The sequence below is a fragment of the Equus przewalskii genome, chromosome 5, assembly GCF_037783145.1.
Source record: "Equus przewalskii isolate Varuska chromosome 5, EquPr2, whole genome shotgun sequence".
NCBI classification, from domain to species: Eukaryota; Metazoa; Chordata; class Mammalia; order Perissodactyla; family Equidae; genus Equus; species Equus przewalskii.
In genome coordinates this window covers 65615078-65640744 of record NC_091835.1, presented here as the reverse complement: position 1 = coordinate 65640744, position 25667 = coordinate 65615078, and the positions used below count along the sequence as shown (strand labels likewise).

General features: G+C 40.1%; 1 long non-coding RNA gene across 1 annotated transcript; it reads right to left on the bottom strand.

Annotated features, from left to right (window-relative positions):
- Positions 1-11185: 11185 nt before the first annotated feature.
- Positions 11186-14061, bottom strand: LOC139083562 (uncharacterized). Its single transcript, XR_011540398.1, has 2 exons — positions 13936-14061; positions 11186-13181 (listed from the first exon to the last, which is right to left on the bottom strand). It is a non-coding gene; the product is annotated as an uncharacterized lncRNA (long non-coding RNA).
- Positions 14062-25667: the final 11606 nt, after the last annotated feature.

The window sequence follows — 25667 nt, the reverse complement described above, 5'->3', positions numbered from 1 at the left end:
CAAATTTAGAGCCTGAAAAATAATTTTACAATATGATTAAATTTCAGATAAATGTAGTTCTCCTAGGTTCTGTCATTGGAGACTGTCCCCAGCCCTTCTTTCTCCCTGAGATGACATCTATGTTGTGGCTCATGGACCATCATGGCATCAGAGGAGACATCTAGTCCTTTGTCATCTGTCCACACTGGCATTCATAGCCATGACCATGGTCCACCTGGTTGTTGGCATTGTCCCTCCATGCTGGCATCTTCTAAAAGGTCACATTCTCAGTGATTTTTAGACATACTGTCCTTTGATGATATCCCCTTGCAATTGATGTGACCATTTCAGGTCTGCCAGTTTGCTCTTAGCTTGTTTTTGTGCTTTTCTTGGGATATGGAAAACTTCTGCTCTCCTTCTAACTCCTTTCTATTGTTAAATGGGTTGTGGGAAGCCTATGGGGCTGCCCCAGACCTGCCAGCCCTGCTCCCCATCCAGCCATCTCTAACTCTGTTGTTCACGGGCTGCTGCTGCTGAGTGGATGTTTCCCATGGTTCTAGAGAGGAAGCAGAGCACCTAGCGCCTCTACTGGGGCTTCTCACATTTCAGAGAATTGTTCTCTCTCTTATCCACTCCGCACCCCCCCCCGCCCCCCGCCCCACCCCGATCTTCCGTGTTGGTGGGAACCACAAGGCAGGGAAGCAGGACACAGCACACCTGTTCAGAGACCCTCACCATCCTCCTGCTCTCTGCTTCTAGTCTAAATTTCCCCCTAACTCTGTCCAAGCCCTCCCTGCTGCAGGGTGAGTGAACAGGCTCAGCAGTTTCAATACGACAGGTTTCTTTATGCTTAAAAACCAAGGATTTAATGCATCATCCTCTGGCTCTGCTGTGCTGATCTCTTCTCAGGACAATAAGAGCCTCTGGTCTATCCCCAAGAGGAGAAGGTCATGGGGTGAACAAATAACACAAACGACAAAAACCACATGGACGAATACGCTCCTGCCCTAAGAGGCAGCCATCCTTTTACAGCGCTTGTTACGACGGGACAGTTAAGCGTTCTCAGCTCAATACTTGGAGTCAACTTTGCCTGTGCAGACGCAAAGCCTGAAATCTTTCTGCCCAACAGTAAAGCCCTGTTGAAAGTAGATGGCAACTTTGGGACAAGAATAGCAGAGCACGCAAAAGGACAACAGAATTGGATGATGAGTGAACAGGCCACCAGAGAGTAGCAGAATTTTAAAAAATTGATTCCTTAATGTGGAACAGTGTTTCTCAACTAGGGTTCTTAGACTCTTGGGGGGGTCTATAGGTGTATTTTCAATGGTCCACATGTTCCCTGCAGAAATTCTTTAAGTCTGTGTTTTCTTTTTGATGCTAATCTTTAAAAAATACTATAAACATATTGGTAATCATCTAGCCAACCTCTTTACCCACAGGTAATACTATCATGCAACTGTAGCTCCTGCTTCTACATTTGGGTTTACAGAAGCCTTTTAAGGGACCACATTTAAGTTTGAATGCATTGGAAGAATGTTTGCTTGATTTTAGGTCAGCAGCCAGACCTTAGGTGTCCTAATAGCAAAACAGAAATGACTGTCCCTTATTCTCAGTGACACTCAAGTTGAATTATTTTGCCAGTTATGAACGGGCAAGTTCTCTTTTGAATGATAGTTTTCAATTAAAAGATTTCCCCATAGCATGTAATTGTAAAGTCTTATATTAGTTAATAAATGAGATTGATTTGACAACATGAAACAACCTCCTGCCACCAAGTAACATCGTGGACTATTCTAACGTAAAAAAGAGCAGCTGAGGATTTAATGCAGAGATGAAGCAGTTGTGCTAAATGAAGGCCAAATGACGTCACTCTGTGCCTTATGAGAAAAGTTTCTCATATTTTGAATGAAGAATAGGGATGGGAGACATCCCTTGGCACAAGAGAGCTTAGGTATGGCACACTCAGAATACCCAAACTACACGGCATTCGCATTTCAAATTGCAACTTAGCCAAGGAAAACAATTACCCATCACTCTGAAATAATATCATTCATTTTGAATATTAGGGTTTTTATAGCTTTGTTGATTTTTGGCCTATAAATTGATTTTGTTCTTACATTTATATAGGAATTATGGGCCATACAGAGTTTATAACCAGTTTTAATTTTTTTTCATATATAAGAAACATAAAAATAAAAACTCTTTGAGTTTCCATCAATGAACCTTCACACACACACACACACACACACACACACACACACACACACAATCTAGGTCTAATGTTCCCACCTGTGAAGCCTTCCAAACATTAAAGAAGAAATAATAGGCGCTGGCCTGGTGGCACAGCGGTTAAGTTGGCACGTTCCACTTCGGCAGCCTGGGGTTCACTAATGTGGCTCCTGGGTGTGGACTTATGCACCGCTTGTTAAGCCATGCTGTGGTGGTTGTCCTACATACGAAGTAGAGGAAGATGGGTACGGATGTTAGCTCAGGGCCAATCTTCCTCAGCAAAAAGAGGAGGATTGGCAGCAGATGTTAGCTCAGGGCTAATCTTCTTCAAAAAGAAAAAAAAGGAAGAAGAAATAATACTTTTGTACAAGGTCTTCCAGAGAAGAGAAATAAAATAGGCACTCCCAACGCATTTTCTGAGGCCAGTATAACCTTGACACGAAAGACTGTTGAGAAAATTACAAGAAAATAAAATTGCAAAGCAATCTCTCTCGTGAACAAAGATGTAAAAATTCTCCACAAAATATTAACAAACGGAATAAAAGGAGCCTTTTCACTAGAATTTGTGAATCACTGATACATAGAAGAATTAAACAGTCATACTAGGACAGCACTATGTCACGTTTATTGTTAACATAAGTGCAGTTAATGAGGAAAAATTTATTTTAAAAGTCAACAGCAGCATTTTCCTAGTGAGAGTATAATTTTTTGTCTGACAGAACACCCTGACAGGCTATGGTTCTGGAAGGTGGAGGTGTGAACCTAAGAAATCCAACTACTGTGAATAAGAAAGAAAAAAATAGATGGAGCTCCTTTGGCAGCCCAGAAAAGAGAACATGAGGAGACTAGACTCAAAAGGAAGAGAAATGAAGAAGTCGAAGCTGAAAGAGAGGGCAAGAGGTTCAGTAACTGGGTCCTGTGGGACAAAGCAGTGGCCAGGAACACACTCCCGACAATGGGAATGTCCAATGGACGTTCAGCAACTGAGATGTCTTGCAATGCTGTGGGGTGAGATGCCCCTCTATTACCCACCGAACCTGGGATAAAATTCTGCTAACTCGCCCTATGCTGAAGACACTTTGGAGAAACATACGACAAGAGAATGTGTTCTACTTTTGGACCAGCAGGTAGAAAAAAGAGAACAGACACAGGAAGGAGGTGAGAAGTGAGTGGCAGTGTTCAGGGAAGAAGAGCTGCCTTCATCTACAGGAATGTCCCCAAATCTGAGGGAGGGCACTATAAGGAGGACCTTTGGCCATTTTAATTTTAATATCAAAAGCAAGGTAACTCTTTGAGATGGTGACATTTGGGTTAAATATAGATGAGAATAATACCAATATTTATTGAGTTCTTAATATGTACCAGGCAGTATTTCCAAGTCCTTTACATATAATTAAACAATTATACATAATTAAACAACCTGTTTAATTCTTACAACAACCATATAACTAAGTGAAAGCATGATTTCCACTTTACAGGTGAGGGTTAGGTAACTTGTCAAAGACCACACAGCCTTTACATGGACGTCGTGGAGCTGGTATTTGAACAAAGGGGTTGATTTACCAGAGCCTGTCTCATCTGCCAAATCATGCTTAAAAATCATACATCGGCACTCTTTTCTTTTAAGGATTCAATCATACATTAAGGCAGACAGACAAAGAAAGAAACAATAACAAAAAAACCTAAAAACAAAAGAATCCACCTTTCTGTTGGCTTCATAAGGTCCTGAGTTGTAGCTCAACTAATATTGCCTTAGACCAGAACTTTATCTTTTGCACAGACCCCATCCTGGCTAGTCTCCTCTCCTCCGGTGCTGGCTCCCTCAAGTCTTTCTCACACTGATGACTCTAAGTGTGTTGGTTTACAAAGGGATTAGTTTAAAACACAAATGGTGCGGGTCAGCTTCTGGCCTGGGTAGAGACAACTGACTGTCTCAGTCAAGATTTTGGTAACAGAGTATGTTAGACCAAGTGATCATCATGCCTTACAGAATGTCTCCTTTCTGAAGCTTATTTCTGCCTCTCTCGGCACCACACTCTGCTTTCGCTCCTCCAACAGCTGGGCAGTTGATGCTGCTAGAGACAATCACGCTGCTCGCCCATCTATATTCTCCAGGCTCTGCCGAGTCCTCACTTCTGCCCTCCACTCTTTTTGTTGTTGTTGTTACCTTGGATCGGCATCTTCTCTACACTCGGTTACCTTTGTAAACCCTCACTACCCTCAAGGTCCTAACGCACTCCCACTCCTCTCATTACTAGCAGATGGCACTGCTTCCCGCTTACCCAGAAAACTGGAGCAAGCTGCTTTCAGCTGCTACAACTGCTGCATCGTCTTCTCCTCACACCTCCTGCTGCTCCTGTATTCTATGTTTCAGGTCGTGACAACACTATCCACCCAGTCAGCCAAGACTGAGGTGGGGGAATCATCTTTGATGCCTCACCAAACCTCACCGAATCAGTTACCCACGCTTTCCCAGTACTTCCCAAATACTTCTCAGATTTGTTCTTGCCTCATCAGACCTTCTGTCACTAACCTAGCATGTCCTCACCATCTTTCAGAAAACAATGGCAACAGATTTCTCTTGGTCTCCTTGCATCCGATTTTTTCCCCCTCGAAATTTATCACTCACACATGCAGCCTTTTTGATCAATCAAATCCAATTTCTACCACTTCACGCAGCCTTGACTTCCCTGTGTTCTGTAAACAATAAAATAGAAACTAAGCTCCTTCTTTTCTTCCTCTAGTATTTTATTGGCGATTGTCTTGTCAGGTTTATGTATTTTAAAGCCACGCCCGTTTTTCAGCCATTTGGAATCAGGACAAGATAAAGGGGCCTGGCATCTTGAAAGCCTCTTGTAGCCCCTAAATGGCTGGATTCTCTTTATGGCTCTCAGCCCTCTGCTTCAGAATGAGAGAGGAAAAGGCAGCAGGAGTTGAAGAGAAAGATATCTTTTCATTTTCTGGAACTCAGGATCCGGCACTGGTGAAATAGACACGGTGCCTTGGGCTCCTTATAATGACTTGCAGAGCTGGCACAGAGCAAACATGCTAATTAGACACAGTTAAGTAAAAACATGGCATACGATAAAAGAAAGTTACCAAACAAATTATTTTCTTTTGCAGGAGCCATGTAATATTCAAGTGAAGTTGCTTTTGTGGTTTTTAATGGACTCTGGCAACTTTGTGTTAGGGTGTCTCTTTGTTCCCGAGCTGGTTTGCACATGCCTGTGCAGTCACAAGTTGTGCTGGATGCATGCTGTTGGAGTTAGACCACATATTTTTGGACCTTGTCATGTCTGAAAGCGGGAGCTTCCTCTTCTGGTGAATTGAGGCACATACTTGCTCGTTTCAATTCCCTTCTTTCTTCCCAAAAGGCTCAGCGACTCAAGGAAACTGACAGCTCATTATTTCAGAATTTGGAAAAAGTGTTGGGGTTGGAAAGAGTGAGCCTGTCTTTGCAAAGGCTGTCTCCCTGATCCTCGATTCTGGGTCAGTCAATTACACAAATATTAATTAATTGACTTAGGTACAAAGGACTAGGCTGGACACGCCAGGGAGGAAAAGGAGCATGATACAATTTCTGCCATCAGAAGTCTTAGGACAGGAGCATCACCCAACACCCACAATCTAAGGTGCAGTTAAGTGTCCTGAGAGAAGCACGAGAGTGGGAGAGACAAGACAAAGAGAGGACACACCCAGTGCCCACAGTACGGCTACACACAAGCTCTGCCCTCTACTAGCTGAGCAGGGAAGTCATCTCAAAGCCTTTTCTTATCCACCCTATGTCAAAGAGTTAGCTCCTAAATAAAATAGGTTATGTGAATTTCTTTAGTACAGAATCCAAAAAGTAGTAGGAACTTAGCAAATGTTTCTTTTGCTTTGCTGGTGTCTCTGAGATGGACTCTCCCCAAAATGGGTATGAGATTTACGGCAGAGATGGGGCACAGAGACAGACATTTTAGGCAGAGAAAAGATCATGAGAGGACACAGAAGTGGGCAAAATGGATTTTGTTCGGAAGAGCGAATGCTCCAGTTTTACTCCTGGAAAGTAAAGAGATGGATTTGTAAAGGAAATTGGGGGCCGTCCTGAAGAGGCAGTAATATCTGGAGAGGCAGGGTGGTGCAGGGGTTAGGCCTGGGCTTTGGAGCCAGATTCTTTCGGTCTCACTCCTGGCTGTGCCATACTTATTCACTGTGTGACCCAGTGCAGGCTACTGATGCTCTGTGCCTCAGTTCCTTCATCTATAAAATGGAGTTAATACAAGTGCCTTTGCCATATTCCTGTTCTGTGGATTAAAAGGGTTAAAATTTGTAAAGCAGTTAGAACTGTGCCTGGCACGTAGTAAATACCCAATAAATACTAACTAGCTTTTATTAGCAGGCTGGAATACTCATCATGAAGTGTCGTGGCCAGAAGGCACGTCACAAATGCTTACCATCCAGAGGAAATTCCATCCGCCCTTACTAAGGTTAGTGAGCCTTTCTGACCTGAGAAATGGCTCTGCCTCTTTACCCAATGGAGACAAAGTGGATGTTTCTTAGCAAATGATAAACAGACATGGATTTGTCCCTTCGACTTCCTGTTTTTTGGATGATACAGGTAGGCCCCCTCAACTCCATGAGGTTCCCCAGTTTTGTGAGGCAGTAGGGAGACTGCCAGCTGCCACCCTGGACCTCCGCCCCACAGCAGACATCCCCCTTCTTGCTTGCAGGTGACTGGAGGACCAGTCATATCATGCTGCACAGAAAGATGACTGCATGGTCAGAGATCATGTTGAGTACCAACAGTCCAGGTTTTCAGGAACTAAAATCCTCACCTTTACAAAGAATTCCCAGAGCCCCTGGGCTCAGAGATTCCGGATCTGCCTAGAGAAGGGTAGCTCCCAATTCCTGCTTGACTGAGCTCCAGAGGCTGGAGGGATGGAGACCCGCCCAAAGAGCCACGTTCTAGAGGCCCTGGGGGGCCCCTGAGCCTCCACCTTCCAGGCCTTATCTTCAGCTGGCAGGCATATTTGTGGGGTAACACTGTGTCCTTTGGGTTAAGAGCATGTATCACCTCTGGAGTAAAACACAGGTAGTTGGAATTAATACTTTTGCTTTCAGAAAACCTATGAAGTGAAAAATTCAATCCATATGGTTTGGAGAAGAGATTTTATAGCCAATGCTAAAACCGAGACCTATCCCTCAGCAAAGAAAAGAAATTAGGGGGGGAATCATATGTGTGTGGGGTCGGGAGGGAGGGCAGGTGTGTGTGTGTGTGTGTGTGTGTGTACTCTGGCTCTGAGGTGAGGTGGCTGAAGGTGAATTCCACAACTTCAGAATCAGCATGAGGTAGAAGATTTATCGGGAAAACTTGTCACCCGGGGAGGTTTGGAGACCTCTGTTCTCCTTATGGTACTTGCTGGAAAGTGGACTTAGCAGTAGAGGAAATCAACACTTTAGGACTCAGGTGCTGAGCCGTCTGAACTTAAGTCCTTGCTGGTCAGGAGAGTACTGAGAAATGCCAGCTGCCCGGGACCTGGAGACCTTGAGGGCACACGGGAATTTGCAGCCGCTCCTCGGTGGGGAAGATACGAGACCACAGCCACTATTTCCTTGGCAAGCTGGGTTCACGCGCGGCTGGGTTCATGCGCAGCTGGGTTCAAGTGCAGCCCCTCCCACTTGAGGGACCTTCAGTCCCAGCCAGCTGGTTATTAACAATCCACAGAGTGCTCCTGGGTCGTTCCACGAGCCTCATCCGGGAGCCTGCACACTGGAGAACTGCAGGTTTTGTTGGGGAGGGAGAGTCTGAACTGTGCCCTCACTCCAACAGCAACGAAAGGGTAGATTGAGAAGGACAAGCCAGGGGCTGTCACAGCAGCTTCAGACATTCACGCACGCTGCACCCATTTTGCTCCAGATAGTCAAGATGGTGAAGGCTCCAAAAACCACGTCTTCAGAAAACAGTTAAAAATACTTCAGAATTTTTAGCTGAGAGGGACTAGGCTCAAGTTTAATGGTCACACAGAAGAAAAAGTGAACTTCTTCAGCATAATTCCACACAGCAGACCTAAAGGATGAGCACATCTTACCTCAACATAAATGCAAGCGAAAAGACAATTAGAGCTGCCCAGCAATGGATGAAGTGATATTCTTCAAAAGAGTGAGCTCCCTATCACTGGAGTTATTGAAGCAGAGACTGGGGGCCATCTGTCGACTATTATGTAGGCGGGATTTCTGCGTTGGGAGATGGTTGAAGTAAACAAATGAGGCTTGTCTTTGACCAACATTTACCAAGGCTGTCTTTGCTCTTTCAATGACCTAAGTTAAAGAGTTTTGCTGTGGTTTTTCAGATTCTACAAAGGATCCTAGGGTTCATACAGCTTGATCTTACCTCATTTTACCGATAGAGAGACTACAGTGCAACTGTTGGGGGGCTTCTAAGGTTATGTGGTAGGTAAGTGGTAGAATAGGGATATGAACCCGTGACCTGGAGTACCATGATGGTTCCCTAACGGGTCTCCTTCCATCCATTATCTTCCCAATACTATTTATCTGACACATATATCAGATTGATATTTTTAAAACACAGCTCTACTATGTCATTGTCATTTAAACCATTTCAAAAGCTCCCTGTGCTCTTTAAAAATATACTTAGACTTTTTTATTATGGAATTTAAGATTCAGCCTTCTTGTTTTTGTCTCCAATTCCGACCCCTCGACCAAGTTCTCCTTACATACTAAGATATTATTATGTGTGTATTGAATACAATTAGCTTTTGGAATAACAATTTTATTTCTTGGACTATTTCTTGCCATATTCCTCTTTTGTAGGGTTTGCTGATCATCTGGTTGTTGACCAGCATGTGACAAAGCTCAGAATTTTAAAAAATGTGCTGTTCTTCGGGAAAATTAGCACAAGATACCATGGAGCATGTTTTGACCAATGTTGCACTAAGAGAGCTTCATATGAAAGCCAATAAATGCGGAAGGGAAAAAAAACTAGTCATAGCTCATTTCCAAGAATTTCTTAATAATTCCTCGTTCTTTCATCATAAATATAAATCAGAGCTTTCAAAATGTGCCTTCCAAATGCCAGCTTCTCAGAAATCATTCTGCAATTATGTGAGAGTATGTGCCTTCACAAGATCAACACTGGCGTCTTTAGTATTTTAAGAGAAAAGATCAAGCTTGCTCAATGCATTCAAAAGCCAAGTAGAAAAGATTCCTCCAGAAACATTTCAGACATCTGTAATTCTGGACTTTAATAGGGTAATAAAATAAAACGTATTAAATCACAAATTAATCTGAATTCATGACGATGATAACTTTGACTCTTAACCACTTTTGCATGTCATCATTTCCATTAATGATTGATAATCTATGCTCTCTAACTTTCATGTCAAAAGAGCCAGAGTTCTACTCTTTTGAGGATAAAAAACAGAATGACTTGTGATGGATCTGTTATTTATCAGGGGTTATGAATTTGCTTTTGCTGCCTACCAGCTTACTACTCAAACTTCAAGGCTAAAATGGCATCTACTGGATTGTCAGAGGGTGATAGATCATTGCTCAATATCTCAAACAAACAAAAACACAAAGCTGAATTTGTTGCCAGTGTGGTAGGGGAGAGCAATGCTGATCAGGCACAGTCTCTCAAAGCAGAGCAGACTGCTGCTCTTATAGAGTGTTTGGGGGATATATGGAGTTCAAAGATTGGTGGGGTTTCAGGGCAATCATCTGTTGAATCATGGTTACTTAAACGAGACTTGTTAATTTGTTGACACACTCAGAGGTGTGCTTATTTGAGTGAATTCATTCCTGATTGATTGATTTATAGAAGTGAGAGGCTAATACTCACTGGCTGGGCTTCCAAAAGCATACTTCATGAGGCAAGTTGTAGTTGATCTATTACATGAGTTTAAAATTGGTATGGTAGTTGTTTGTTTCCTTGGCTGCAGACAAATCGACCTTTCTATAAGAGTGTGTGAAGTAAGCAACCTCAAAGATGACTGCCAATGATCTCTGCCTCCTGCTCTCAGGCCCTTGCATACCTCCCTCCCCTTGAACGTGAGCTCGATTTAGCGACTCAATTATAACAAACAGACTTTGGTAGAAGTAATGAGATGTCATTTCCAAGATTAGGTTATAAAAAGACTGTGGCTTCTGCCTTGGAGGTCTCTCACTTGCTTTCACTTGGACTTCTCATTCTAGGGGAAGTAAGCTGCTGTGTTGTGAGCAGCTCTGTTGAGAGGCTCAAGTGACAAGAAACTTATATCTCCGGCCAACAGCCAGTGAGGACCTGAGGTTTGACAACAGTCATGAGAGTGAGCTCGGAAGTAGCTCCTTCCCTGGTCAGGTTTTGAGATGACTGCATCCTCAGCCCACACCTTGACCTCAGCCTTGTCAGAAAACTCAAGTCAGAGGCACCCAGATAATCTGGGCCTGGACTCCTAACCTCCAGAAACTGTGAGGTAATATATGTTTGTTGTTTTAAGCTGCTAAATTCGGGGATGCTTTATTACACAACAGTAGATAAGTCATACAGTGTGGGAACTTCTAAATTCCTCATTACTTAGCTTAGGATCTGTAAGGCAGCTGGATAGTTCCTTTGGACTGGGCAGGTTCATCAGATCTTTTCTGGTTTTTCTTGTGTATCTGTGATAAGCTGGTGCATTTGATTGTGACTGGATGAACTTGGATGCCCTCACCCACGTCTGATGGTTCACAAGCCATTGGCCAGGACTCCTCAGTTCTTTTCCCTCTTCTAGTAGGGTAGCTCTGATTGTTCACCTGGTGGTCTCTTTCAAGGTTCCAAACCTAACAAGAAGGCAAGCCCCAGTATGCTAATGCTTTTTAAGCCTCTGTTTGCATTAGGTTTGCTAATATCCCATTGGCCAAAGCAAGTAATATAGCTAACCCATATTCAAAGCATATAGAATAGCCCCCTTGAAGAGAGGGTCTGCAGTGTCACATTATGGGGGTGTGACTACAGAGATGGGAAGAATTTGTGGTCATTTTAATAAAAAAATGACAAAAATAAACAATAATAAATGGCACTTCCTTTTTGTCTTCAGTTTCCCAAGGAAGAAAAGAGGTGAACAGCCCAGGCATTACTAAGCATTTGTAAATAAACTAGAAAGAGTTATAAAAGAGAAAGTTAAGGAATTAGAGGGCTGCTTTAAAGAGAAAGATTGTATGGCAAAAATATGTCATTTGGATAAGAAAAAATAAGTGTAGTTCCTATAAGAGTCTATACATATAGCGTTTGCAAAAATAAGAAAGAACATACAAACATGATCCTGAAATCACAAAGGTAAATTTGGCCTGAACATCAAGAAATCCATCTTCCAAAGGGATTTGTTCTGGTTATTACAGAACAGCTCTCTCCCATTAATAAATTTCGGAAATTGCATTGCAATCACCCTCATTTCAGGAATACGTGGCAAGTTTTCTGGATTCAAGTCTAAGGATGTGTGTCACCTCCACACTTAGAGCCTAAGACTATGGAAAGATTCTAGTACATCACCATTTAGAATATTCATGTAACCTATTGATATCTTTAGGAGTCCCCTGTAGCTGATGATGTAAGTTTAGCGATGCTATAATTGCACAAGGAACTCTGCCCAAGGATCCAGATGCATAAGCACCATTGTAAATTATAATCCGAGTCATATTTATTTTCTCAAGTTGCCCTTGAGGCTCTCACTTGTTTTAGGGCCTTGTTTTTCTGTTTTTCTGGGTTCCTGTCCAGTCAACCACTCATAGTAGCTCCTAACAAACCATACCCATCTGACCATGCCAGTTTCCACTCTAGCACAATGGCTTTTCCATATGTATTGCATTCATCATTGCAAGAAAATTGATTCCAACTCCTTTGATACAGAAGTCCACAAACTAATCTTGAAATTCCCTATAAGAAAAAGAGCAAAATATATAATATTGGATCCACTTCTCCAAACTTATAAAGGCAATTCTTTACCCTCACATTAGTTACACTAAAACGTTGTTCAAAATCAAGAATCTTATATGGTTTACTGCAAAGTTGAATCATTAAATGTAGTTTTATATAACTGATTATTGTAATGTCTCCTTCATAACACTTTCTAGAGAAATGTCCACTGATTATTGTATAGCATAAAAATATTATTTATAGGTTAAAAAAAAGAAGTATGTGATTTAAATATTCTAAGCATGAATGAGGGTACTTTATATCTTGTAAGTTAGTATTTATATTGTCTATGGATATAGAAAGAGCCTTAAAAGTAGAGAAGGAAGAGGTTTACTGAGTATTGTTTAGAAAGTTTGGGTTTTTTTAAATGTTCTTTTTATATCTGTATTATAGTGGAATCATTCTTAAAACATGTCCCATACTATAAGATCAAGAATATAAAAACAGATTTAAATAAGATCCACCATAGACTAAGTGGGATTGAATTCCACATGATATTAGTTATCTTTTTATACATAATATATTATATATTTTGCATGCTTTTGGGGTATTACGTTTTTATGTGCTTTTTCCCCCAGTTTTATTGAGAAATACACCAAGTGCTTCTTAATGCTAAAAATGGGATAAGGAAGCTGGTAGAGGCTATGTGATCAGAATTTTCTGATGGTTTCTTATTCATCAATTCAGCATGTACTTCAAATACCTTACCAAGCTGTAAAGTTAATATTTCTATACAGATTAAAATTACAAGGGACTTTCTCATTTTTTTCTTCACAACAGCCATACAATGTTTTATCAAAAACCATTTTATAGGGACCAGCCCCATGGTGCAGCAGTTAAGTTCATCCGTTCTGCTTTGGCAGCCCCGGGTTTGCCCGTTTGGATCCTAGGTGTGGACCTATATACTGCTTGTCAAGCCATGCTGTGGCAGGCGTCCCACATAGAAAGTAGAAGAAGATGGGCATAGATGTTAACTCAGGGCCAGTCTTCCTCAGCAAAAAAGAAGAGGATTGGCAGCAGATGTTAGCTCAGGGCTAACTTCCTAAAAAAAAGAAATAAAACATTTTATAGAAGAAAGATCTGATTCTCAGAGGGTTATGGCTTACACAGAATCCCTCAACCAATGAATGGAATAATCAGAACCACACTCAGGTCTTCTGGCTCCAAACACATCCTTTCCATTTCATCACATATCTTTATCATATCTTTCCTCCCCAACTTCCCATAACCATTCTATTGCCATATACAAAGACACCGAATCCATTCTCTGAGAACAGCACATGAGAAACACAATCTCTGTGAGTGCTCTCTGTCTCTCAGCAATTACAGAGGCCAGTGGGCGTTCACAGTTTAGTTACTTGTTAATTAATTATGTCAGTAGGCATTCTGAGGTATGGAAAATCACAGATACTTCCAAAATAATCATATTAATTAAACCCAAGCCCAAATCATAAGCAGGAAATTCCCTCGGTGTGAGAGAAAGAAATTCTGCACATTTCTCTGTCTTGAATTCAGTATAAACATGTGCATACATCTGTTGTTTATATTCTCTTAAATATTCCTAGGAAAGCTTCATGTTTTAAAAAATCTTATAACGGTATGAAAAGATCTTTGCATTTGTGTAGTGTCTTACAGCTTATTAAGCAGCTTCAGACACATTATTTGTTTAATCCTCCCACCAAGTTGTGAGGTAACCAGATAGCCATTGTCCCCATTTGATAGACATAAAACGAAAGCTCAAAGAGGTTAAGGTTCCCTGGAGTGTAGACAACTCTCAGGGGCAGGAGGCAGCTCACCTCAGAGTCCTGCAGCTGGAAGGGCCTTCCTTGGATGTTATGTAGGGCAGCATTCCCCCGCATGTGTTCTGTGCTACTCCAGTCTTGTGAGATGCTCCATAAAGTGGATCAGTGCTCCAATAAATTTAAGAAACACTGCATGTTATTTTCCCTACTTGAGAGTCCCAATACATATTGGCATAATAAAGGCTCTGAGAAGTATTGCAGTTTTTTTTTTAAGGTTAGTTTTGTTCAACTCAGAGTTTCCCAAATTGGCTTAATCAAGGAACCCTGTTGGAAAATGTTGACCTAGGGTAACCCCTACATTATGCAGATAAGAGAGCTGACGTTTAAAAATATAAAATACTTATTTAAGATCACACCATTACTTACATCAGAGTTACAGATGGAACTCAAATCTCCAAATCCAGATTCAACGTTCTTCCTAGTATCATGCATGACTTCTCTATACTTAAATGCTTACTTCTCTATTCCAGGAAAAATAATTTGGCTGTTATTTATATTCAAAATTAGAGACATATTTGGAATAAAAGTCTTATAGAAAAGAAAAAAGACTGCCTTTAGGTCTTAATTCACCTTTGTACTATAAAATAATCTTGATGATGATAATCACCACCATTCTTGTGTGTCTTAGATTATAAATAATTTTTAATGCTTTTAACAGACTTGCAAGTTAAGTGTTTTTACAGAAGAAGACACTAGGGCTCAGAGAAACAAAATAACTTGAGGAAGATCATCCACTTATTAAAAGGAGGAACCATGATTTAAAGTCAAGTCTATTTGACTCTAAACCTTTTCAAAATAACATCCTGAGGGTCCCATTTCTTTCTGAAGAGATCCGTGAAGCCTGACCACTCATTCTCTCATCTGATGACTGCTGCAATGAATTTTAAAGAGCAGGGAAATCATACAGGCAGAAACAAAACAGTAAAATCTGGACATAGATTAAGCAGGCTGGGAACAAACTGTGTGAGAAAAGGAAAAGTAGATAATTATAATCACAGTAGAGACCATGTGCATTCTCTTTTTAATGCCTTGAAGTCTGCAATAAGTATTTTCAAATATAAGGCCAAAATCCAGAAGCAGTTTTTAACTTTCTCTATACTATAAACCAAGCTCGCAACCATTGGCACATTAATGAGGCTTGTCAGAGCATGAAAATTTCAGTCTAATGGAGCCTTAAAAGCCTTGGACACTTAACCAAGACTTGAATTCTCTCTACAATATCCCAACAGATGGTCATCCAGCCTCTGCTTGAACACCTCGGTGACGGGAGGGCGTCTTAACGTCTCTGGAGGGAGGCCATTTTCTTATTGGACAACTCCAACTGCAGGAAGTTCTCTGAGGAGACTGTATGCCTCTTAAAAGCAGGGTGCATTGCTGTCTTGCTCAAACTACATCCCTACTGTCTAGCAAGAGAGAATCTATCACCAAGTTTTTGGTTTTTTTTTGAGTGATTGATTGGTACTTACATGAAATATTCCTTCTTGTAATGCTTATCCTGTTATTCTAACTCTGTTCTCTTGGCAGAAGTTAAACGATTTTCCCAGAAGGTATATAACTGGGCAAGGCACTTAGGAAACAAAACAAAATCTGGGCAGCTTTTTAAAGAATTGATTTACAATTCAAATATCATAAAATTCACCCTTCTGAAGTGTACAGGTCAGTAATTTTGAGTATTTTCACAAAGTTGTGAAACCAGCACTATTATCTAATTCCAGAACATATTCCTCACCTCCCCCTGCCAAAAAATCCTCATACTCATTGCCAGTTATTCCTTATTCCCCCATATTCCCCCTTTCCCCTAAGCCCTGGCAACCACTTTCTGCTCTATTATTTTGCCTATTTTGGATATTCTATATAAAAGGAATCATATGATATGTGTGGTCTTTTATGTCTGGCTTCTTTACCTAGAATAATGTTTTCAAGGCTCATCCATTGTGTAGCATGCGTCAATACTTCATTCCACATATGGATAAATAATCCATGATATGAATATACTGCATTTTCTTTGTCCATTTATCAGCTGACGGGCATTTGGGTTATCTCAACTTTTTGACTATTATAAATAATGCCAATATAAACATTCATGTACAAGTTTTTTATGGAAACATGTTTTCAGTTCTCTTGGGACTATAACTAGGATTGGAATTGCAAGGATATATGGTAACTCAGTGTTTAACATTCTGAGGAAATGTCCAACTATTTAACAAAGCAGCTGCATCATTTTATAATCCCACCAGCAATGGATGAGGGGTCCAATTTCTCCCCATCCTCATCAGCACTTGCTTTCCATTTTCTTCTTCTTTTTTTTAAGTTGTAGCCATCCTAGTGGGTGTGAAGTGGTATCTCATAAGATTTTGATATGCATTTCCCTGATAACTAATAATGTTGAACATCTTTTCATGTGTTTAATGGCCATTTATATATCTCTTTTAGGGAAAATGTCTGTTCAGATCCTTTGCCTATTTTTTAAAATTGGGTTGTCTTTTTGTTGTTAAAGTGTAAGAGTTCTTTATATGTTCTGGATACAAGTCCCCTATCAGATATATAATTTGCAAATATTTATCCCATTTTGTGACTTGTCTTTTTACTTTCTTGATGATATTCTTTAAAACACAAAGGTTTTCCATTTTGATGGAGTCCAATTTATCAATTTTTTCCCTCATTGTTCCTGCTTTGGGTGTCATATGTAAGAAACTATCACCTACTCAATAGCATGAAAATTTACTCATGTTTTCTTTTAAAAGTTTTGTAATTTTATGTCTTAAGTTTAAATATATGATCCATTTTGAGTTAATTTTTTTACATGATGTGAGGTAAGGGTCCAACTTCATTCTTTTGCATATGGGTATTCAATTGTCCCAGCACAATTTGTTGAAAATACCTCCATTTCCCCACTGAATAGTCTTGCTATCCCTGTCAAAAATCAATTGACCACAAATGTTAGAGTTTACTTATGGATTCTCAATTTGATTCCATTCATTGCTATATCTATCCTTATGCAAATACCACACTGTCTTGATTATTGTAGCTTTGTAGTAAGTTTTGAAATTAGGAGCTTTCAAAATTTTTTTCTTCTTTTCCGAGATTGGCTATTCTTTGTCCCTTGTATTTACATATGAATTTTACAAACAGCCTGTCAATTTCCACAAAACAAAACAAAACAAAAGATAGCGGGGATTTGGTAGGGATTATGCTGAATTTGTAGGTCACTTTGGGGACTATTGCCATCCAAACAATATTAAGTATTCCAGTCCATGAATATGCGATGCTTTCCTCTTTATTTAGGTCTTTTTTAATTGTTTGCAACACTGTTTTGTAGTTTTCAGTATAAAAGTCTTACATTTCTTCTCTTAAATTTATTTTAAATATTCTATTCTTTTTTGTGCTGTTGTAAATGGAATTGTTTACTTAATTTCATTTTGTTACTGTATAGAAATAAAATTTCTTTTTGTATATTGATCTTGTATTCTGCAACCTTACTGAACTTGCTTATTAGAACACTATTAAAGTTTTCTTGTAGATTTATTAGCATTTTCTATATTCACAATAATGCCACCTATGAATAGTAATAGTTCTATTTCTTCCTTTCCAATATGGAGGCCTTTATTTCTTCTTCTTGAATAATTGCCCTGGATAGAACATTCAGTACAATGTTGAATAGAGGTGGTGAGAGCAGACATCCTTGTCTTGTTCCTGATCTTAAGGAAAAGGCTTTTGATCTTTCACCTTTAAGTGTGATGTTAGTTGTGGGAGTTTTTGTATATGCTCTTTATCATGTGAACAAAGTTTCTTTCTGTTCCTGGTTTGTTAACTATTTTTATCATGAATGGATATTAGATGTTGTTGAATGCTTTTTCTGCATTTATTAAGATGGTCATGTGCTTCTGTCCTTTTCTCTATTAACATGGTATAGTACATTGATTGATTTTCATATTGAACCAGCCCTCCATTCCTGGGATCAGTTTCATTTGGGCATGGTGTATGATATTCTTTATACATTGTTAAGTTTGGTTTGCTAATATTTAGTTGAGGATTTTTGTGTCTATATTCAAAAGAGACATTGGTCTGTTGCTTTCTTTTCTTGGCATCTCTTTGTCAGGTTTTGGTAGGAGAATAACACTGGCCTCATAGAATGAATTGGGAAGTTTTCTTGTCTAGTTTTTGGAAGAGTTTGTGGAAGTTTGCTCTTAATTTTCTTTAAATATTTGGCAGAATTCACTGGTGAAGTCATCTGGGCTCGAGTGTTTCTTTGTGGGAAAGTTTTTGATTACTAATTCAATCTCTTTAATTAACAGAGGTCTATTTGGATTTTTTATTTCTCTTGAGTCAGTTGTTTGTGTTCTAGAAATGTGCCAGTTTTATCTATTAACTAATTTATAGGCATAAAGTTATTCCCTCAAAATTGTTTTTATTTCCATAAGGTCAGTATGTCCCCTGTTTTGCTCCTTATTTTATTAATTTGAGTCTTGTCTCTTTTTATCTTGGTAAGTCTAGCCAAGGGTTTGTCAATTTTATTCATCTTTTCAAAGAGCCAACTTTTGGTTTTGTTGATTTTTTCTATTGTTTTTCTATTTCATTTATCTCTAATCTTTATTATTTCCCTCTTCATGCTTGTTTTGTGTCTAGGTTATTCTTCTCTTTCTAGTTTCTTAGAGTCATAGGTTAAAGTATTGATTTACCTTTCTTCCTTTATAATATAGGCATCTACAGTTATACATTTCCCTTCTTGCTGCTTTAGTTACATCCCATAAGTTTTGGAATGTTGTGTGTTCATTTTTCACTCATCTCAAAGTATGTTCTAATTTTTCTTGTGATATCTTATTGACTTATTAGTTGTTTAGTAATGTGTTGTTTAATTTACACATAATTTGTGAATTTCCTAAATTTCTTTCTTTTATTAATTTCTAATTTCACTGCACTGTGGTTGGAGAACATACTTCACATGATTTTAACCTGTTTAAGTTTATTTAGACTTGTTTCCCTTCAGTGGACACCATTATATTGAATATCATGACATCTTACATCAAACTTTCTAGTAGAGTAGATATGTAATGTTTGTTGAACTAAATTCATAAAATTTTCACCAGATATCAGGTCTGACATAGATACGATATAAATATGGCAATCAAAAAGTACTTTGAAAGATATGAAGATCTATACTATACACTCATGTTACCCAAACTTAACTGATAATCAGAATCTTTTGAGGAGTATTTTAAGCTGGTGACCATGCTAATTAGACAACACCAGTGGGGTCTTCTCTGAGGGGCCCCACCCTCAGACCTGCTGAATAGGAGCTCACCTCCACCTACGCCACCAAGAATCCAGCAACTGGCCACATCCAATTAGAGCACTGTGTTTTCCCTCTCTTAAATATTGTCCTTAAAGGATCTGGAGTTATTGCTAACTTGCACCAAATGACTTGTTAAATGCATAAAGCATATAGAATGTGATTCAAACTTGTCATTGACACAGATTAGAGGTACAGTATTTTGAGCTAAAATATAACATCATAACATTTAGAGAAATGTTTATGTAGACCTTAAGAAAGTTTTAAACAAATAGATAAAATTGTTTCTTCACAACTGAAAAGTAAATATGTCATCATTGCCTATACTATATTAGTAAACAGAAAAATAAGAAGAGGAGTACACTGAAGGAAACTGAATTCTGTTTGAGACATACTTGTTGAATGAAGTAAAATAGAGTCCAAATTCTCTAGGCAAATCCTAATTTCAAATATTCTTCCCATTGTCTCTCTATACCTTTGAAATGTCCTCAAGCTCCCAACATTTTAAAGTCTGTCTATGTCTCCTATGCTGTGACTTAAAGAATGTGTTGTCAGGTCGTATCTCCTGTTCCTCTCTTTAGAAAACAGTCACCACTTTATTCTGATAACCTATTTTCCACCATGAGAGAAAACATTAATTCTGCTTTTATTCATTTTTAACGTATATTACAGAAAAGGCTTGAAATACATAAATAAAATAAAGGCAATTAGAATATAAAAGAAAACCATTTAGAATCGCTAGAAACACTTCCATTTTCTTCACACCTAACTCTAAGATGTAGAATTTATAAGAAATTATTCCAGAAAAAGAAATATGACTGAGAGCTTATCAATATTGTGAGAAAGCTGTTCTCAAGGGTTTTTTCACCTCAACCCAGATTCATATGAGACACTTTCATGAGCATAGAAATTGATGTAAATATTTCTGAGTTGGGTCTGAGCATTACGCAAAATTCTCCTCCATCACTTGCCAGACATCACAACAAATAGTACCAGATGTATGTGTGCAATGTCCAGTCAAGAACTGCTACCAAAGGAAGGAAAGAAAGATTACTAGAATTTACTGCATGTCTGATATGTGTCAGGCTCTTTCATATATGATCGTAATTAAATTCAAACTTCCGTAGCTTACGATCTCCATTAATCATAAAAAAGGTAACTTAGTTTTTTATGCTACAATTAGCCCAGGATAATGTAACATATTTATCCACGATAAGAAGCATAAATAAATGAAATACAAGTTTCACTTAACAGCTGAGTTCTGAGTTCCACAAAGGGATTCCTCTCTGGTGCCATCATTGCAACTTTGTTATTGCTTTTACTTTTTTATTTTGAAATAATTTAAAATTTAAAGAAAATTTCTCAGAACTATTACAAAGAACTCTTTGACACCCATCACCCAATTTTGCCATGCTTAAAATTTGTCACACTTGTTTTATCATTCTCTCTCTCTGCCCCTAAACACTTCAGAATATATTTTCCAAGAACATCAGGAAATGTAACATAATTCAATACTATCTTCAAATCTTTAGTCCTTATTCAAATTTCTCCAATTGTCCGTATTTTATAGCATTTTCCTCTTTGTCCACCATCTTCTCCAGGATCCGTTCTGCATTTAGTTCTCGTCCTCTCCTTAGTGTTCTTTATCGTGGAATGAATCCTTTTGGATGTACATCATAATATATTTTGAATTCTGTGTAGATTGCATCATGTTCACCACCCAAGCACTAATTGTAGTCCATCCCCTCACATGTGAGCCTAATCACCCCTTTTGCCCTCCCCTACCTTCCCCCATGGTAACCACCAATCCAATCTCCGTTGCTATGTGTTTGTTTGTCATTGTTTTTATCTTCTACTTATGAGTGAGATCATACGGTATTTGACTTTCTCCCTCTGACTTATTTCACTCAGCATAATACCCTCAAGGTCCATCCATGTTGTCACAAATGGCCGGATTTCGTCATTCCTTATGACTGAGTAGTATTCCATTGTGTATAAATACCACATCTTCTTTATCCATTCATCCCTTGATGGGCAGCTAGGTTGCTTCCAAGTCTTGGCTACTGTGAATAATGCTGCAATGAACATAGGGGTGCAAGTATCTTTACGCCTTTGCATTTTCAAGTTCTTTGAATAAATACCCAGCAGTGGGATAGCTGGATCAAATGGTAGATCTATTCTTAATTTTCTGAGGATACCCCATACTGCTTTCCATAGTGGCTGCACCAGTTTGCACTCCCACCCGTGGAATGAATCTTTAACCTGCCTTTGTCTTTCACGGCGTTCACATTTTTAGTCTCTTATTTGAAGTGACAAGGAAGATGAAAATGTTTAGTTCTCCTCAATAAATGTGTAACATTGATTGATTCAACTTGTGTATCAAGTGCTTTATATTCCTAAGATCTCATATCTACACTATAAAACAACATCAAACAAAACAAATGTTTAAAAACTGGTTACATTTATCAATTTTTTAGAAAAGTCCAGTGGTTTTAAAGAATCAGGTTTACAAACAGCTCTGCCTGAGGCTTAACTGTTTGGTGTTTTCTTTGTTGCCTATAGACTGAACTTATTGATCTAGTTTTCATTGTTTTATGATTAGTGCAGAGGGTCATGAGACCAAGCAAGTAGAAGTAAAAATATTACATGAACTCAAAGTATCCAGATTTCAAGGTCATTTTTTAACTAGATACCAGTTGGAAAGAAAACTCATAGGACTAAGAGCAACAAGAAAAAAGCCATCTTGCCTTATTGAAATATTTTAAAGAAGTAAAAAAAGGACAAAATATTGAGCTAGCTTCTTGGTCTAATCTGTAGATGCTCAGTATAAATGTTTATGGGGCAAATGAAAGAATAATGAAAACTCCTCAGAGCATGAGACAAGGCTAAGTGCTTTAAACAAGACTGAAATCTTGTACCTGTGGCAGACACTGTCAGTGTCCCACCCTGAGCCCCTATCCTGGAGGTCATGAGCAGCTTTGGGGGACAATTTCCATACACATGGTGACTTCTTCTTCAAGGCCCTGTATCTCACTGCCTGTCTTCTGTGCATGCATGCGGGGCAGTCTAGAAAAGAGGGGAAGCTAACATGCCCAGGAGCAAGTGCCCACCGAACTGGGATGGGAGTTGGTGGATAAATACGCCAGCCTCCTCGCCTTTCATGGGACGGTTATAAGGTAACTTCTACAGAGTCTCTCAGAGTCATCAGTGGGATCAGCCTCAGTTACCCACAGTGATGACTTGCTCATTATTGCACCTTTTGCGGGCTTTCCTCCTGTCCTCTTCTCACTCCCTCACTCCCTTGTCAAACTTGGAATCATCCCTTATATTAAGCACTGCAACCCAATTCTTATCTCAGAGCCTGTTTGAGAATCCAAATTAAATCAGTTGGTGCCAAAAATGGTCTGAAGCTGCAGATGATAAGATGGGCTTTGGGAACTGCACCCATTGACTACCCTCCTCGTAAAGAGTGTCCCATTCACAGGTGTAGTAGGCTTCTCCAGGGAAACAGAAGCAATAGGATACATACGAGGAGATTTATCACGGGAATTGGCTTGCGTGATTACGGAGGCTGAGAAGTCCCATCATCTGCCCTTTGCAAGCTGGAGACCCAGGAAAGCCAGTGTTATAAGTCAGTCCGAGTCCGAAGGCCTGAGAACCATGGATGTTGATGGCGTTAACTCTCTGTTTGAGGCTAAAAGCCTGAGAAAGGGGAGCATGCTGGTGAAAGTCCCGGAGTCCTCAGGCCAGAGAACCAGGAAATTTGATGTCCAAGTGTGGGAGAAGATGGATATCTGAGCTCAAGAAGAGAGAGAGAGAATTTACCCCTCCTCTACCTTTTTGTTCGATTCCAGTTCTCGATGGATTGGCTGATGCCTGCCCACATTGGGGAAGGCAGATCTTCTTTACTCAGTCTACTTATTCAAACACTAATCTCTTCCAGAAACACCCTCACAGATACACTCCCAAAGTAATGTTTTACCAGCTGTCTGTGCATCCCTTAGCCCAGTCAAATTGACCCATAAAATTAACTGTCACAGAGGGCCGGCCCCATGGCTGAGTGGTTAAAGTTCCACATGCTCCACTTTGACAGCCCAGGTTCACAGGTTCAGATCCCAGGCATGGACCTACTCCACTCATCAGCCATGCTGTGGAGGCATCCCACATACAAAATAGGGGAAGATTGGCACAGATGTTAGCTCAGGGCCAAGCTTCCTCAAGCAAAAAAAATTAACCATCACAACATGGTATGTGAGGCTCATATAGACCCTGGCAGAAGGTGTTGGCTTGCTTGCTAAAAGTTTTACTGATGGTGACTTGAGAAGAAAGCCTTCGCTAGTGCAATGAATCACACATTTGAATCATTTGAAAAGTACATATGAAATAATTCATACAAGACAATGGGACTGGCTGGTTACACCAGGGTACATTGATCCCTGACAGAAGAATAATGAGAATCTCAGGGAGGTCAACAAACAGCATATATATGTATGCCAGAGGGCCTCTTTGGAAGCTATCAAACAGGCCCTATCTCCTGCAGTGGGAGAGCAAACCCAGCCTAGGATCAAACTCAGGCTCTGATAGTTAACATTGCACAGCTTCAAAGAAGGCTGGATGCTCAGCCAATGCTACTCTGTTGTACTAACGTTAGGGTCGTGGTTGGGAAAACCTGGGACCCTGAAACATAGGATGGGAACATCTGGCTGGATATCCCTGAAGACAAAGAAAAGAGCTACATTGGCTCTTTAAATTCCCCTTAACCCTCAGAGTCTGCAGAGGTGAGCTACCCTTCCCTAGTAAAAGCTGGCATTTCTTCCACACAGGAAGATACCGTAGGGTTCTCTCCCTGACAAGGCAACAAATGCCCCCAACAGAAGTTGCCTTTACCTCTTTTTCTGCCTCCCAGGACAATAACTATGGTGAAATTCCAGCATAACCCATCTAGGTTTGTGATGGGCTTGATAAGGGAAGAACTAGATTACACCCCAAAAAGCTGCAAGAATTAACCAGCATGCACCAGCAGGTGCCAGGGGCGTACCCATTGGATTAGGTTTTAATGGTCTTGATCTAGGAGATCAGACCATAAACTGACTTGACTTGAGGGCATTGTCTCGGAATATGAGATTTGACCCCCGTCAGGGACCCTAGGAGAGAGAGAGAATTCACTATCAGGATGACTCTTAGAATTCAAGAGAAAGCAATGGCCCATGCTAAGAAAAGTTGAAATGACTGAGTTGTCATGGCAGATGGTGGAGGGAGGGACTAAAAGTTTCAAGGAAACTGACGTGCTGGAATAGATCCCTTATATGAAGCCAGCAGACCCATCAGAGGATTATGGTCCACACGAGGGCCCAGAGGGTACACTGTGAACCAAGACCATCAGAAATGCATTGGTGAGAGAGGCACCAGCCTCACTAAGGAGTTCAGTGGTTGTTCTCTTCTGCAAACCAGGGATGATGGCAGAAGAGGCAGTTACAGAGCCTGGATCATTAGTTGCAGTGAGGATGATGGGGCCCTAAAGCAATAGAGGGCAGGGGGCAGTGCTTAACCACTAGGAGACAGGGCCAAGGTCAGAGAAGCAGCCCAAGGCAGAGGGCTGGAGTGATTGATGGGGGTAGTGAATGGAACATAGCATCTCAATGAGGGTGCTTCTTAATAGATACAATCACAAGAAGGAAAGAATGGACGAGCAGGAGTCAGCCACGGAGGTATACCACACAGATCTCCTTCAAAACAAAGCCTGCCTTTAAGATCTGCCTTAGCCCTTGTGCTGAGGTCTTGCACTACCTGGGAAGCCCCCAGCCAATGACTGAATGTGATGGTGGTACAAAGGCTTACCATTCCTGGTTAATGTGGGGGACCCCTCAAGCAACCTTTGCCCCACATCAACCTGTTTTGGCAGGCAGAGCCATACTCAGTCTGAGGCTCTGCTATTGAAACCTCCTCTTTCCCCTTCTCCTTTCACTTGTCAGACCTGCAATGAGGTTTGAAAGTTTTCCTTGCTGATTCCTACGCGCTCTCTCTCTCTCTCTCTCTTTTTCCTTTCACTAAAGTTATCACCACTCCCAATATTTCTTGTACTTCTAACTATGCTTCGATATCTAATTTCTAGAGGACCTAACCAACACGTGCTGGCTTATATGATAACTCTAGCACCTCAGTTATATGGAAGCAAAGAAAACTGTAAGGATTGTGAATTTATTTAGCTCTTGTTAACTAACATAGAAGTCTTAAATGACAGGCTGATGTCAGCCACTGTCAACCCAGGGGATGGGTCAAAGACCAGAAGCCCTCCATATCAATATTTCAAAAGACCCTAACATCCTGCAGCCAGAAGGCAGACTTGCTGGAAATCGGTGCAAGATTTGATCATGAGGTTGGCAGAGCTACAAAAGACACTGAATGCATAACCCCAGTAAGGTTTCTTTGAAAAGTG